The sequence below is a fragment of the Neocloeon triangulifer genome, unplaced genomic scaffold, assembly GCF_031216515.1.
Source record: "Neocloeon triangulifer isolate White Clay Creek 2 clone unplaced genomic scaffold, ASM3121651v1 ptg000001l, whole genome shotgun sequence".
NCBI classification, from domain to species: domain Eukaryota; kingdom Metazoa; phylum Arthropoda; class Insecta; order Ephemeroptera; family Baetidae; genus Neocloeon; species Neocloeon triangulifer.
In genome coordinates, this window is record NW_026775544.1 from 856,300 (window position 1) to 871,110 (window position 14,811).

At 36.6% G+C, this 14,811-nt stretch overlaps 2 protein-coding genes across 2 annotated transcripts in view; one reads left to right on the forward strand and one right to left on the reverse strand.

Moving 5' to 3' along the window:
* LOC132196933 (protein unzipped) overlaps positions 1–2,057 on the reverse strand; it is a 29,381-nt gene extending 27,324 nt beyond the window's left edge. The window contains exon 1 of the mRNA XM_059619892.1: positions 1,866–2,057. The gene's annotated coding sequence lies outside the window, so the exon portion shown is untranslated. The remainder of the gene's footprint in view (positions 1–1,865) is intronic.
* LOC132196916 (mitoguardin) overlaps positions 1–14,811 on the forward strand; it is a 47,578-nt gene that overhangs the window by 29,118 nt on the left and 3,649 nt on the right. The gene's annotated exons all lie outside the window — the stretch shown is intronic.

Consider the following 14,811-nt stretch of genomic DNA (forward strand, 5'->3'; position numbering starts at 1 on the left):
GGCTGCGTGTTTGTGTCATTTTCGCGGCGCAACGTCTGCCGCGGATTTAGAGAGGTCGGCGGCTGCCGGCTTTCTTTCCGTCTTACAAAAAATGCGGGCGTGCCCCAGTGGAGATAACGGAGAGTAATGAGCGAAAATGAATCTCAGCGCGGCTGGATTTATTAAAAAGGGACAGCCAGGCCGAAAAAGGAGTGACGTGTCAAGTCAGATTAACGTGCAAAATCAGGGCGTGTGTCATGCACGCGAATTTATATTTTGACCCAGAAAATGAATATAAATGGGCGCCGTGTTTTTGGCAAAATGAAAAATGATGGTTATCTGAATGGGGCAGCTCAAATTTATTGCCCAGGTGGGTTATTTATTGTTATATAACAATATTGGCGGGTCGGATCAGCGTTTTTCTCAATGGAGCGTGAAGGCAATGTGCAATTTAACTACTGCCGTGTATAAGTGAATCACCGCGGGCTAAAAGAAGGGAGCGATGATTTCATTCATGCGAAAAATATTCATTGTGTATTTTCCTGAAAATTTCATTGTATATTGAATAAAAAAAAAATGCGTATTGAAAGGAGGGGAACTTAAGCATCTCATGCGGAACATGGGCTAAAATTATTTTTATGACAATTTTTACGCTAAAATTATTGTGATTAATTTAAATTTTGCCAGTAGGAAGATAAATACAGTAAGAAATTAACTAAATAAAAAGCTTAAATTATTATTTTTAAGGGAATTTGTAAATTTATTATTATAAGAAAACACTATTTTTGTTTTTTAAAAATCCAAAAAAAATCATCATTTTCAATGAACAGATCATGAGATGAAATTATGAAGCTAGAGTTTTTCTTTATTGACTTTATAGTTTCTTTTTTAAATTTGTACAATTTCCTAATTGCAATATTATTATCTTATTTTATAAAAAATAATATTATTTAGTTAAAATTTTTGAATTCAAAATAATTTCCATTAAATTTATTTCATTGTTTTGGAAGTAATTAGAAGTGTTGGAGAAATCCGTCCCTAAAACGCGTCTGTTGTTTATTTTTGGGCACATTATTCATCTTAATAGTCGTACATATAAACAAAACATAAACACACAATCTCCTGCAGTAGCTGAAGCATCGTCTTCCTCTCTCTCACGCTTGATTGATGAGGTTCCGCCTCATTTTTATATTTTCTTATCCCCTGCCTAATTTTCTACATTTTCTCATGCATCAGTCATTCATATCATAAATCCAAAGCAAGATTGTATCTGGGAAGAAACGAGTTCATTAGCGAAAAAAGCTGAAGCGCATTGACTGCCGCCGAAAACGCCGCGACGAGGACAAAATCAAATTAATAAGGCTCGACGGCGAACTAATTGGCTGTAAAACGAGACGCGACGCCAGTTCGACAAAAATCGGCGTCGTCTTACCTGCTCAATAATTTAGCCGGTAAATTATCCCCCGAGTGCAGCCAGGAAGATAAAAAGTCCCTCGCTCATAAATATTTACCCCAGAGATTTATGGCCCGGGATGTTTGCCCCCGGAGGAGAAAAGCAAAGTTCGTACGACGACCGAACTTGACTTTGAACTTGCGTGCCTAGTAAAAGAAAAATATACTATAGTGTGCGAATTGAGCCGGCGGTTTTTTAAATGTGATTGTTGCTCCGTGCGAATTCCCATGATAATTTAAGTGCCCTTCACACTGATTTATAGAATCGCAAACTAATAATTATTATGTGTTGAACGGAATTCTAAAACTTTGAGAGAAAATATAATATATAAGTTTGTTAACCTTAACTAGACAAAGGAGCAATAGTTGGAGGAAAAAGGTTTCCGGTGTTGATTCTTTATTATTCCTGGTTACTCGGTTGTTTTTTTTCTTACCTATGCTGCGGTACGTAATCCAATCTGAAAAACGGGATCGGGTGTCGCTCTCTTTTTTCCGTTTTGTGTACAAATCCGCGCTGTATTCACGCCGCCATAAAAAATCACTGGGCAAAAAGCACTATGCTAGAACACTCTCGTTGTCGCACCACCGCAGAAGAAATCGGGGTGTCGATGTTGCTGCTGCGAAGCCACGCGACGAACTGAGCCAGCAGCGGCCCAAGCCGCGCTTCCAAAGCGCCGTCTCTCGCTGCTGGCGGCGTCTCTCCAAACTGATAAAACATATCCTATTCTGCAACACGCCTCGCAAGGTGGATTGGGTGGACACCAACATTGTACCTGATACGATAAACAATGACATTTCAAACAAAAATTGTATCTGCTATTTATGTTTATTTTCAATTATTATTTTATTTATAAATATGTTTTTTAATAATTATTTTATTTCATGATCCATAATTATTATTTTTTTTTTCAAAAATCGGCCACACAACTGGTGATGTTTTATTTTTCATAAAAATTTGATCAATTATTAATTATAAGCTATATTTTTTTATTGTCTATTCAAAAATAAATAAGGTTCAGAGCCTGCTAGTTTTGTAGCGTTTGATTTGAACTCTGAGGTAATTGCGCTGCCATTGACCTTCTCTTTTTAAGTTTTGATGTTCTTTTTATTACTAAAAATTCAACGATTTACTATTTCAAAATAATAATAACACAATATGAATATGAATGTGAATTGCAAACCATACACAAATAAATGATTTTTGTGTGGGACTTTCGCAGAGAAAATGACAATAATTTTTATTTATACCTTTAAATTTCTTACTCAGTCTGGAAATAATTTTCGCTGCGCATATTATTGAATAATTTTGTTGTTGCACAATCGGTCAATAACACCAATTGCAATTTTGTTTTTATTATCCCACGCGCGCAGGCATGAATAGGCACTTCGCTTGCGTGCATCATAAATAAAATTCAATGTTGCCCGTGCGCGATGTATTAAATTAATTTAAGTTTCCGCTTGATTGGCCAAATTTAATAACCCACTCAGTCCGTCCACCGCAGCATGAGCGTCTGTGTTCGGCGTTGATTGATTTTTCGGACCGATGCGGCCACTTATCTCTCGATTAATTTGAATCATCAGTCCATGTTATTCTTATTGATTACTCTCCCATTAAATCATCAAATGTGAGGGAGAGCGTGCGTTCGGCATTGAATTATATCGCGTTAAAAAAAAATGCGGAACCCAACATTTCCATACTGACAAGTGTTATTACTTCACTTGAATTCATTTTAGCATGGTCCGCAAAGGCCGGGCGTGTAATGATAAAGCGCCGTAATTGAAACTTCGGCGTAATTTCAGTGTATGCGACGGCGTATCATCCACACATCGATGTAAATAACATAGACGCCGGCGGAATATTTTACAGGTGCTGCGAACAACCCATGCATGATGTTTGCAAATTTATCCACGTGACGTCTCAAAATCCAATTTTAAAGAAGTGGCTTATTGAATATTGTTGAGTTACATCATAATAAAAACAAAATATGCACAATATGAACAAATAACGAAATTTAAATTTGAAAGATGTTTGTGAAACGGGTTCTCGTTAAAATTTAAAATTGAAATGTTAAACTATTATTCTTACAAAATATAATATGAGCATTATTAAAAGTTCCAATTTGTAGGGGTTTACATTTAATGAAAATTGCTAAAAAAAAAAACAGTGATTTAATATTTCAATATAATTTTAATATCAAAATATTTATCAAAATTGATAATTTAAATTATGAAATAACAAATTTTGTCATGTGTTTTAATAATTTAAAACCATAAATTTTCTTGCAAATTGAAAAACATTTATAATTTCTTTACAACTTTGGTTCTGGTTTACGAAACACTTACTATCGAGTCTATCGAACACTTGCAATTGTCGTCATTAAAGCACTCCAGAGCAATTACTCAACACTCTTAACAGCTCTCTGGCAATTATTCGGTGCTTATTATTCCCGTGCCAAGAGTAGACTCTTGCTCTAATTGGGCAACTGAATGTTTTTGGAACAAACCGCCCTTCGAATTTTGTGGATGGGCGTCCAAATGGAAAACAAGAGAGTGCGGTCAGAGTGGAAATGAAGCGATTCGGCCGTGCCAATTGAAATAACAAACACCTGGTGTCGGCCGATATTGACACATGGTCAAAAGGGGGGTGTGCATTATTCATTGGGCCTTTCATTTTCATTACGAGCGATGACAATTGAAAGCAGCGGGGGGCAGCGAGTCGATGGACCGAAAGAGAGCAATCAGTTCATAATTTATTGGCGCATCTGCTTGGAAACGCTTTTTTCCTTTCTGGCTTCCACGCGACTCCGAAAGTATATAAAGGTGTGCGGTACCCTCATCTGAATGACAACAGCTGAAACCCGAGCGGGAGAGATTTGTTTATAAGAGAAAGAGAGCAAAACGAGTTTTGTATTATGTGATTAGGATTTAATTTGCATTTTGTGTTTGTCTCTTCCTCAGCATCAAGTCTACGGGAAGTTTTTTTTTCTTTTTTACGTTTCAATGCTGGAGGGAGTTACGTGACACTGTTAGACAAAAAGCCCTCCAGCATACCGAGAATCTGATTCTATACATCATGGCGAGTTTGTTCTTTGTTGGGACATCAATGAGCTTCTTGGATTACTTTTATCATTCTGTCAACCCAAACATGTTGCGATGCAGATCGTGTTTCGCCCAACTGACAGAAAAGGTACAAAAAATAAAAATGTAGAAGAAACTCGTGCGGAAAAGTAATTAACAACTCAAGAAAGAAAGGCTAATCAATACTAATAAAAAAATTATTATTCAAGATTCAGTACTTTGACTATTTTCTAAACAAAAACGTAAAATTAAATGAAATATAAACTATAGATTTATATAAATATAATTTCTAAAGAAAAAAGTTTGTGTTTATTGTTGAATCTTCAACCTGCAGGCCTATAAAAGGTAGAAAATGTATAGAACTTGGCTCTTGAAGAAATTTCTTGTTTATTTATTTATTTATTTTTCTGACGAATATTTATAGATTTGATTTAAAAATTAAATTTAAATGTTAATAAAAGTTTTTTATCCCATTAAATAATTAGACACAAACATGAACTGGTTTTTAAAAATGCACAAAAATTTTTAAAAGAAACATGCAGTGTTTTAAAAAAAAAGAATGCAGTACTTTCTCGAGTTCTCGTGCAATTCAATGGAAGAGAACTTTGCCAAGTATTCAAATAAGGAGTTAATCAAAGTGGGACATCTCAAGAAAGACTAAAGTATCTGGCCAATTTTACAGCCCGCAAAGTGTGCAATTTAATTACAATTCAGATCTGAAGATTGCGATGAGAATCGTCTTTTATGGCTCTTTTTCTCTTTCTCTCAACGACCCACGCCATCACCTGACAAGAAATGGTCCAATAAAAGCTGCAAGGTGAGTTCACCCTTGGGCGGCACTTTGATTAATTAGCACCGTGACGTCAGGAAAATCTGGCCAACGGCCGTAGTGACAGCAATTTCGCCCATGCGAAATGTTATCTGCTGTTTGGTGACGTCACTCCTTTTTGCTCAAACGATGAGTCGCGCCTAATTTGATTTTATCCGGCAGCAAAAGGGATGAGAACGGATGATTCACGCGTCGGCGGCCCTGACTGCAGATAATTCAAATGGAAAGGGCCTAATGGTGTTGCCGCGGCGCGTCTGACTGGCGCAGAGTGGAGCACGAAGTGAAAAATGTGCGTTTAATGGCTTTTGCGTTGGCCCAGGTGAAAAATAATGCAGCGACTTTTTCATATGTGCCGCCCCTTTAATCACAATCTACCGGGATAATGTGTTTTGCCGGTCGATTGATGCGCAAAACCGTTTGTGAGCTAAGCTGGGGTAAGCCTGAAATATTGGATGAAATGAAAAGTTTGCACGCTTTTTCTTTACAAATGAAAAATGCTTAAGTTTTGTACGACAGAAATAACAATATATGCAGCTAAGTAATTAAATTTATGGATTATTTATTATTCATAAAGTGAATTTTTTTTATGAAAATTGTAAAGAATTGCTCGATGTTATTGAAACAATATAAATAAATTTAATTTTTTTTTTCAAATATATAATTATGTCTTTAAATGCCATTCTTTTAAAGCTTCAAATAAAATAAAACCTCTTGCGTTCAGCGAAGATCACAGCATCATATTAAAAACTATTTGGCCTAATAAATAACAAAATTCTTTTCAAAATTAACACTAGTAATTTTTAACCTCTACTGGATTAGGTTAGGGCAATCAGAATTTTTTTATTGTACTAAAAATTGATTTTAATCTGAACATGTTTCGATATTTAAAGGCCTGTGTAAACTATTCTTGAGGAAAAAAATCCCATTTGTCTTCATCAGTGACACATATATTCGTGTTTCCCTCTTGAGCAAACCGACCTTTCCTCTAGATTGAATGCGTCTCGCCGCACCTAACGTGAAAATGCGATTTTTTGCCCTTTATCGCGTGTGCCTGTTATTTCATCTCTCCAGCGGCAAAAAGTCGCCAAAGAGACGCGCAGCAGCCGCGTGTGTGTTTTCTATGATGCAACACCAATCTCTTTCTCTCTCCGAGGCCATAAAACGTCCCGATTCCAAATCTAATTTGCCGCTCAGAGGAATTCGTCCAGCAGTCATAACGAAGTGACGTCGTTCGGTCCTCTCGGAGGAGGGAAAAGAATTAGAAAGAAGGAAGGTATGACGTGGCCGGGATGCTGAGCAAACTCCTCGTTAGGGACAAAAGCTCTAGAATGAGCGTTAGACGCCATCCTCAATTTAAATCTCGTTAAAGTGGAGGAGAGGCGAAAAAACGCTCAAGTGGATCGCAGCTGATTATCACCGAGTTCAGATGTGCGTGCCGAGGCGAGAAAAAAGTTAAAGGGCCTAATTTAAATATTAGCACTGCGGTCCAGAATAGGCTTGGCTGCAATTAACTTTTGAAAATTTCTTCTCCTCACAAAATAGGATATGTTTGCTCAAGCAAAACACACCTTCTGTGCAAAATCTTGCATTCATTATTAGAGAAGAAAAGACGGTCAAAAATTCCTAGAAATGATGCAGATGAGAAATAAAATTTAAAGGAAAAAATATAATTTTTATGGATATTGTTTTTTTGTTGAAATGCATGTGATGTATAAAATTTAGTATTTAATCCGTATTTAATTTATAATTTTATCTTTAGTTGACTAAATTTCATTTGTACCTAACAATTTTATTCTTTCGTAGAGGTTCATGGAGCTCCTCACCTCTACACCATAAGTCATTGCGCTTGACTCTCTCAAAGCCTGAAAATCGTAACCAATTATCTCGTTATTCCCACCGACTTGTGAGAAATCGAGACCGCAAATCGTGTGTATGTCCTCTGACAAACAACGCCGGTTCAGATCTCCAGACCGCAGAGAGGTAAACAACGAAAGAGAAAAATTCCTCGGCGGCTCCAGAAAATGATCTTTCCTTTAAATCGTTATGCAACCGTAACCGGCCTTTAAGTCTCAAAACGAGCTCTTCCTGCTGAAAGTGAGACGAAAATTGTTATTATTCAAAAATTGATATCACAAATTTTCATAAACTATAGTTGAGTTTTGGGCTGCACGAGCGAAATGAGAGATGCATTATTGCTGCCGGCCGTTCAGAAGAGCATAAAAGAAAGGGTTAGGCGCACGCTCGTCACGAGGAGGTGCTCGGCAATCAATGGTCATTACAATAAAGAAGAAAAAGTGCCTCAGTCTCTGACCACAAAAGCTGTGGAGATGCATTGAAGCGTGAAATTCTGCTGCATTGAATTACATTAAAGCATCACCAACCAGACTGTTTAAATCTATATAAATTTTTTATGTTTTTTTTTACATTTTTATAGGCATTTTGCAGTTTTATTAATATTTAACTGTTTTTAAAAAGTAAAGTATGAGATTTTTTTGCATTAATAATGAGGGTGCTATTTGGCCCTTTCTGATACGCTGCTATGGAGCTTATTAGAAAATGCAATTAATTCAATTTTTTTTCCAATGCGCGATAAATTTGTCATCCATGGCTTTTTTGTGTCATTTTTTGCAAGACATATCAAGAGATTTAATCATTTAATGATTTTTTTTTCCAACTTTTGAAAATAATGAGGAATAAGTTGTTGTTGTTATTTTATATTTTCAAACAATGGACCAATCTTGGTATTATTAAATATGGTTTTGATTGACCATAAATTTGCATTCATCACATTAGTATTCAGTGAAGTCAATTCCGATTTACATTATTACGTCAATGAGCAATATGGAGGAAATTAACTAATCCATCTCTGTAATATCTGCCCATGGCGTTGACTTCTGACTCTCCTCGCTCTCGAATCTGATGCAGGTTGACTGGCTGCCAGTTCGTGTTTGAGATTCTGCATTATTATCCAGTCAGTACCCGCTTTACTGTACTCGAATCGTGATGGCAAAATAAATTACCGCGCTGTGCATGGGCGTGATAGTTCATCTCAGCGTATCCTCTCGTCAGATAGATCTCTCTCGGAGGTCGGTGCCAGGTCACATCAATTCATTCGGCGCAATTCGCCACAATAGCCGCCTCTGTTTCTGTTTGCATAATGAGCCGAGCGAGCCTAACAGTACTGCCGAATTTATACTGGCCACTTTTTATCAAGAGAAATTCGTGGGTTGAGTGCACAGCTGCATGAAATCATTACTTTTTGCTTTTAACTCTGGGCGAAAGAAGTAAATATTAAGTTTGACGAAAGACAAGTTTTGCTTGTTATGTACATATATGCAATTAAGTGATATTTAAAAAATTGAAAATGTTTATGATTTATTCAAGATTTATTTTAAAAGCATTGAATAATTTGATGAGGTTGATAATGAAATTAAATTAAACAGAAATATATTCATAACTGGTTTTTGTTCTTTCACTATCGTCAAGTACAGTTTTTGGTTAAATAAAAATTTATTGTTCCACTGTTGTAGAAACCTTGGCTTTTAAACTTAATTTTAATATAGTTTTGATTGTGAAAAAATAAAAAAAAATAAATAAAATAATGATAATCATAAGATATTGAAACCCCCACAATACTACACGGAAACCAAAGGGATCAAAATTTATAAATGTGCAGAATTGAAATGATTTTAAATTATCTCCCCCACCCCCCCAAAACAGATGCGGTTGTATGAGAGTGAAATTTTGCCCCTATTTTGTTATATTTAAATACTAAATAACTTCCTCCACCTGGGAAGACTTCATTATTTGTCATTTTGCTGAGAAAACCGCGAGAGAAAGCAGAATCTATCTGACAAAAGAGTAGTGGACATTTCTTACTAGGCAAAGGGTTTGACCCCCTATGGGCACGTAAGGGCCATCGCCTTGACGGCTAAGGTTGGAAAAATTGATATCCTCAAAAAGCTGGCGGGCGACGGAATCGTTGAATGTGAACACTTCCTCGGCTACGCCCGGAGTCCAATAGTAGTAGTTATTATTCGTCAAGCAGATGCTGACCTTGAAAACGGCCCCCTTAGGAACAAAAACAGGTTGGGTGAAGTGTGACCAGTAGTTGTACAAGAACTCCGAGTGTGTCTCGGCCACGATGGTCTCCAAAGTCTGCTGCCCTAAACTGACGCTGACGGTGACGTTCATGTCCCTTGTGTACTCCGACTTTGTCGTAAAATCTCTGACAAACAATGAAAGTATGATAAGAGGTTCCATTTAAAACAATATTTCCACTTACAAGACATCGTCTCCGTTGAGGGTTTTGCAGAGGACGTCGAAGCCGTGGACAAGCAAGTGCTTTTTGGCCTTGCAAGCAAAGTTGTACAATATGCCAGCCTGCAGAGTACAGCATCTTGGCACACCCTGCTCCACTTGTTCTCGTTGGTCCGCAATGAGGGTCAGATTTCTGGTGATGTACCTGGGAGCTATTGTGGAACACATGCTGTCGGGACGAAGAAAGGGGCAATCCAAAAGGGGTTTGTCCTCTTTTAAGTTGTACAGCAGGTAGGCCTGCTCTTCTGGTGTCAACCACTTGAAGATGTCCCTCAGGTCCTTCTCAGCCACAGCCAGAAGTCGCAGGTGGCCAATGGCACCTCTTACCACACCCCTGAAGAATCATTTTGAGAAAAAAATTGATGTTTGTCAGTTAAAATCGCACCTTTTTTCCTCTTCAGTTGCTTTTGCGTTGGCCAACCTCACGCAAGCATCGACAAGCATTGATTCGGCCGGCAGGTTCATCTCCTCAAAGGCGACAAAGGTCGCAAACGCCTCTTGGCTGATCTCCAAGAAGGTTGGGTGCTGCAGACACGAAATGGCCCTGACGCGTAGGAACTGTAACAAAATATTCATTTTTATCTTGAGTGAAAAATTCAAAAATTATCAAAGATGAATTTTACCTTATTGCAAACAAGGGCTACAAATCTGTTGGTGCGGTGCTGATCAAAGATCTTCCACACCACATCGATGTCAATGATCTTTTCCAAAATTGTGCAAGTGAAGAAGCCAAGGTCGTCCATGAAAAAGTCGACAGCCGCCCTAGCCAGCTTCAGGGCCGAATCCATGTCAGGCACATCCGTATGCAAACACGAAAAGTGGGAGAATCTTAATCAAAAGAATAAATAGAATAAATTAATTTTCAAGTAGTTTTTTGCTACTCAAATGTACTAACTCAATGAGCTTTTTAAAGATTTCAGGCTCAACGTTCTTGATCCGGATGGGTCTTTTGAAAATTTCTTGGAAGTATTCGGGACTTGCAGCGAGAAGGTCAAATTTGATTCCGTGGATTTCCTATATAATCCAATAAAAAATAATATTTTCGTGATGATTTGAATTTTAAACAGCTTTTCCTTTAAGGATTTTTTTGTTAATTGTTACCAAGGAAAAAATCATTCTTTGCACAAAATAAAAGATCATTGCTTTTAAAGAATTTTTCACGGTTCCAAAAACAAATTTTTTTGAACTTAACCTTGGCTGATTCATCATCAGGGCCGACGAGAAAGGTGCAGTCGGTGGCTTGACCCAACTCAAGTGCCTTCAACGCCCTCTTGACCACTCCTGCATTCGCAGTAATTTCGCTTATGTCGCTTAAAGACATCTTGAATGTTGTATAAAGTATTATTTTTTTCTAAATAAGTACACAATCACTTTAAAAATAAGAACTTAATATTGATAAGAAAAACAGTCGCGCGACTTGCCTTGACAAGCGGCATTCACTGAATGCATAGTGAGTGCTGGAACGGTTGGAATACTGACCCATCCATGATTCATTGATTATTATTTTATTTGTCAGAAATTATGTAAATAAATCAAGCACTGAATCAGAGCATTTAATTGACTTCTAGCGTTATTTGACTATTTTAAGCAGTTTATTCCATTAATTGGTTTTTCAAAAGAGTGAATTAAATTCCCATTCTAATCCAATAAGCCATCCTGGGCCTTTGTTCATCCTGACGATACTTTTAATTATAATAAAAGGCTTGAACGAATAAAAGGAGAACTGAAAGGGTCTTAAGGGCGAGAAAGCGATGGTGTGGAAAATATTTAAATGGAAATCATAATAACAAAAATACAAACTTTAACAATTGATTAAAATTTTTAAGTTTTATTAAATTTAAAATATTTTCTCATTTTAAAAAAAATGGGACAGTTGTTTCATTAATTGTCACTCACTTGTGTTCATATAATTCATAGAAGATCATTTTGAGCAAAAAATCAAAAGTCGGTTTTTTTAAATTTGTATTTAAAAATTGATTTTATTTATATTTACATCAAATAAAATCCTTCATTATTTTATTCCAGTACTGAACCCAAATATAAATTTATTCTACTGCTTAAATCTTTTGTATTATTCAAACTTTGCAAAAAAATCAACGGCCATGGAATGTTATTATGAAGCTATTGCGACGCTTCTGTTTTGCTTTAATAATCTCTCACTTTCAGCAATTTGTGAATCACCGAGTCACCTCCGGTTGAAAAATAGCGCAATTTTCTTTTCAAAAACAAACTACGTCTCTCTGCTCGTTGCAATTTTCTCTGAAACGCTCATTTCCATTTCTGCAGCTGACGAAAGCAGCTCAAGTTGAGCTCCGCTCGGAACTGCGACGATGATGAAAGAAAAAGCGAAAAGTGAGGGCGGCGAGGCCTTGGCAATGTGGGTCATTTATCGCCGCTTTTCAGCACCAGACAATTTTGCAGTCCTTGGCATTCCCTAGAAGAAATAATAGTGCATGGCGCTGGCGTGGGAAATTTATGGCCAAGTCAGATGATAGCGTGCGCAGCTCTTTACAAAAATTATCATTCCACGCCGCGCTCACAGAGCTGGAGCACGTCCAGCCGCCGAAAGGTTATCTGCCAGTTTTTTCCGCCAACGCAGTCGGCGCCGGAAACAAACTTTGTCTGCGAAATTTAATATGAATTGCCAACCCTGGCGAGAGGTCGGAGCTGCGGGATAAATCTCTTAAACTGCAATATAAGAGCAGAAGAAATTTTTTTCCTTTTGCAATCGCAGAGTGAGTGGGCGATCGATTTTATCGGGTGCGGTTGCTCAATTCGAACACATGCATTTACACGAGACATGTAATCATATGGAAGGTCTGACTGAGCAAATAGCCCGCGGCCAACTGGCACAGATTTTGTCTTTGATCGGCGAACAATTTTGTTACAAATGCCTTTCGACGGCTGCAGTCATTCAAATCTGCTGATACTGAAGGCAAATAGCAAATAAATATGTGATTTGAAAGTGGGTTAAGCACGATATGCATCAAATGGATGCCGTTTGATATTTTGATCCTCGCAAAGGTCAATAAAAATGTAGTATTTATTTATGAAAGGGTGGGAAGATATTCCATAAAATACATTAATAGTAAATAATAAATACATAAAATAGTTATGTCTAGAAATAAATTCTTGATAATACATTTTGTCGAAATATGATTGTTTAAATTTTTTGAATAAGGAGAATTGAAAATGAATAAAATTCAATTGCGGCAATTCAAACAAATATATTAATATTGGCATACTTAAACCGACTTAAACAAATTGGAAACGATAGTCTTTCTTATATTTCTATCTAAATCATCCAATATTATCCTGGATTTTATAATATAATTACCTTAACAAGAAGCTGTGCATTTGGAAATTTGTTAAAAAAAAATATTTTATACAATTTTATATTATTAGCATTCATAAAATTTGTAATGAAAAGTGATTCAATTCTGAATTGCTTATCTATTATCAAAATTAGATTCAAAATTACTTAATTAGATTAGAAATTAATAATTTAACGATTAGGATAAGTTTGTATATAAAATTTAAAAAAAAAAAACGGCGTTAAGAGAATGTACATAAAAATTCAACAAATTAAAATGTATTTTATTATAATTATTATATTAATTCTATAGTATTTTCTTCTAGAAAAATTTATAATTCTCACTAAAAGTTGTCTAAATATAATGACTGGGATTTATTTGAAATTATATTTTTTAAACTTTCTGTCCCTCAAGGGCAGAAAATTGTTCCTCAGCAACAAAAAGCTGCATTATATTATTGCCCTAATTAAATCCCAGTTGCTTGCGTCACTGGTTTGATCCAAAAGCCGCTGCACTCCACAGCTGTTGTCGTCAAGAGTGCATTTCCTCATTGCAGGACAAAAGCTTCTGGAGCCTCGAAGCCCTTTTCTTCATTGGGCCGTTAATGGAGTGCCGAAGGTGCCTTTAGCGCTCATTAAAAGACTTTGACACGTCCAGCGCTGATTTCTCTCGCCAGACGAGAATGATGATTTTTTTATTGTCTTTTAATTGGGTTCACCTGCGACCTCTCGGATATTTTTTCTCCTTCGAAATTTCGGAGAGAAAAAAAATGTTTTTAGACCAAGAGAGGCGCGCGTGCCGAATCGCTGTTCGCGCCGGCTAATCTGATGCAGACCGTCTCTCATTTCACTCGAATAGGCCTTTGAGGAGGCGAGAGATCGTGACGGGATGACGCTCAACGCAGGCAGTGTCATCCGCCCTGCCTAGTTTCAACCACAACAATTGTCTCCGGTGACGCCACCGTGATGCCCTGCAATGAGCACCAGGAAAAATTGCCATTTGTTGGAGAATGAGACACAAAAATGAGTCATGTTGATTTAATTTGCCTTTTTAAATACAAATTTTGGTAATTTTTTTAAAAAATTTCTTTAATATTAAGCATTTTAATTATTTTGAATCTCACAAAGTTTGATGTTACAGACTTTTAAAATCACAAAATAAAAAGAAAAAAATGTGAATTTATAGAGGAAAAAATATTTTTGCTAGGATTTTTTATTATTATTTATTTCTAATGGTAACGTGATTGTATGAAACTAGAAAGAAAAATATCGCCTTAAAACGAAGTTAAATATCAAAATTTAAAACATTCAACCATACTATTCCAAAAACAGAAATAAATATTAGAAGACAAATTTTCATAACATTTTATTTTTGTAAATTTGAATTATTATTATTTTAATGCCTTATTTTGTTAAAAAAGTCACATTTTCATCCTGTCCTATTGTAAAACCACAAGAATTTTGGAGCCACCTAATAATTTCCAAGGAAAGTTCATTCTTTCGTCTTTCATCCAGATAAGGAAAATGCGCAAAAACAACTTTTTAATTGAGCGGTTGTCTCTGCCAGTATGAAAACGAGTCGCATAAGCGTGCGTGCAAAACGCTGTCCAGCCGCAGGTATCAAGTTTCGCCATTGGTCAGAAGTCAGGAACGCTGGTAGCGAAAAGGCACCTGACCGGATTGGCGAAAACTGCCAAAAGAACATAATTTAATAAATCTGCCCAGACCCTGTCACGTTAAATCTCCCGGCTGACTGGATTAGTTTGTCAGCCGCGCGACTTTTCTGCCGAGACCAACTTTGTTATTAGTATGCTAATCTCTCACACGTGTTTGGGCTTGA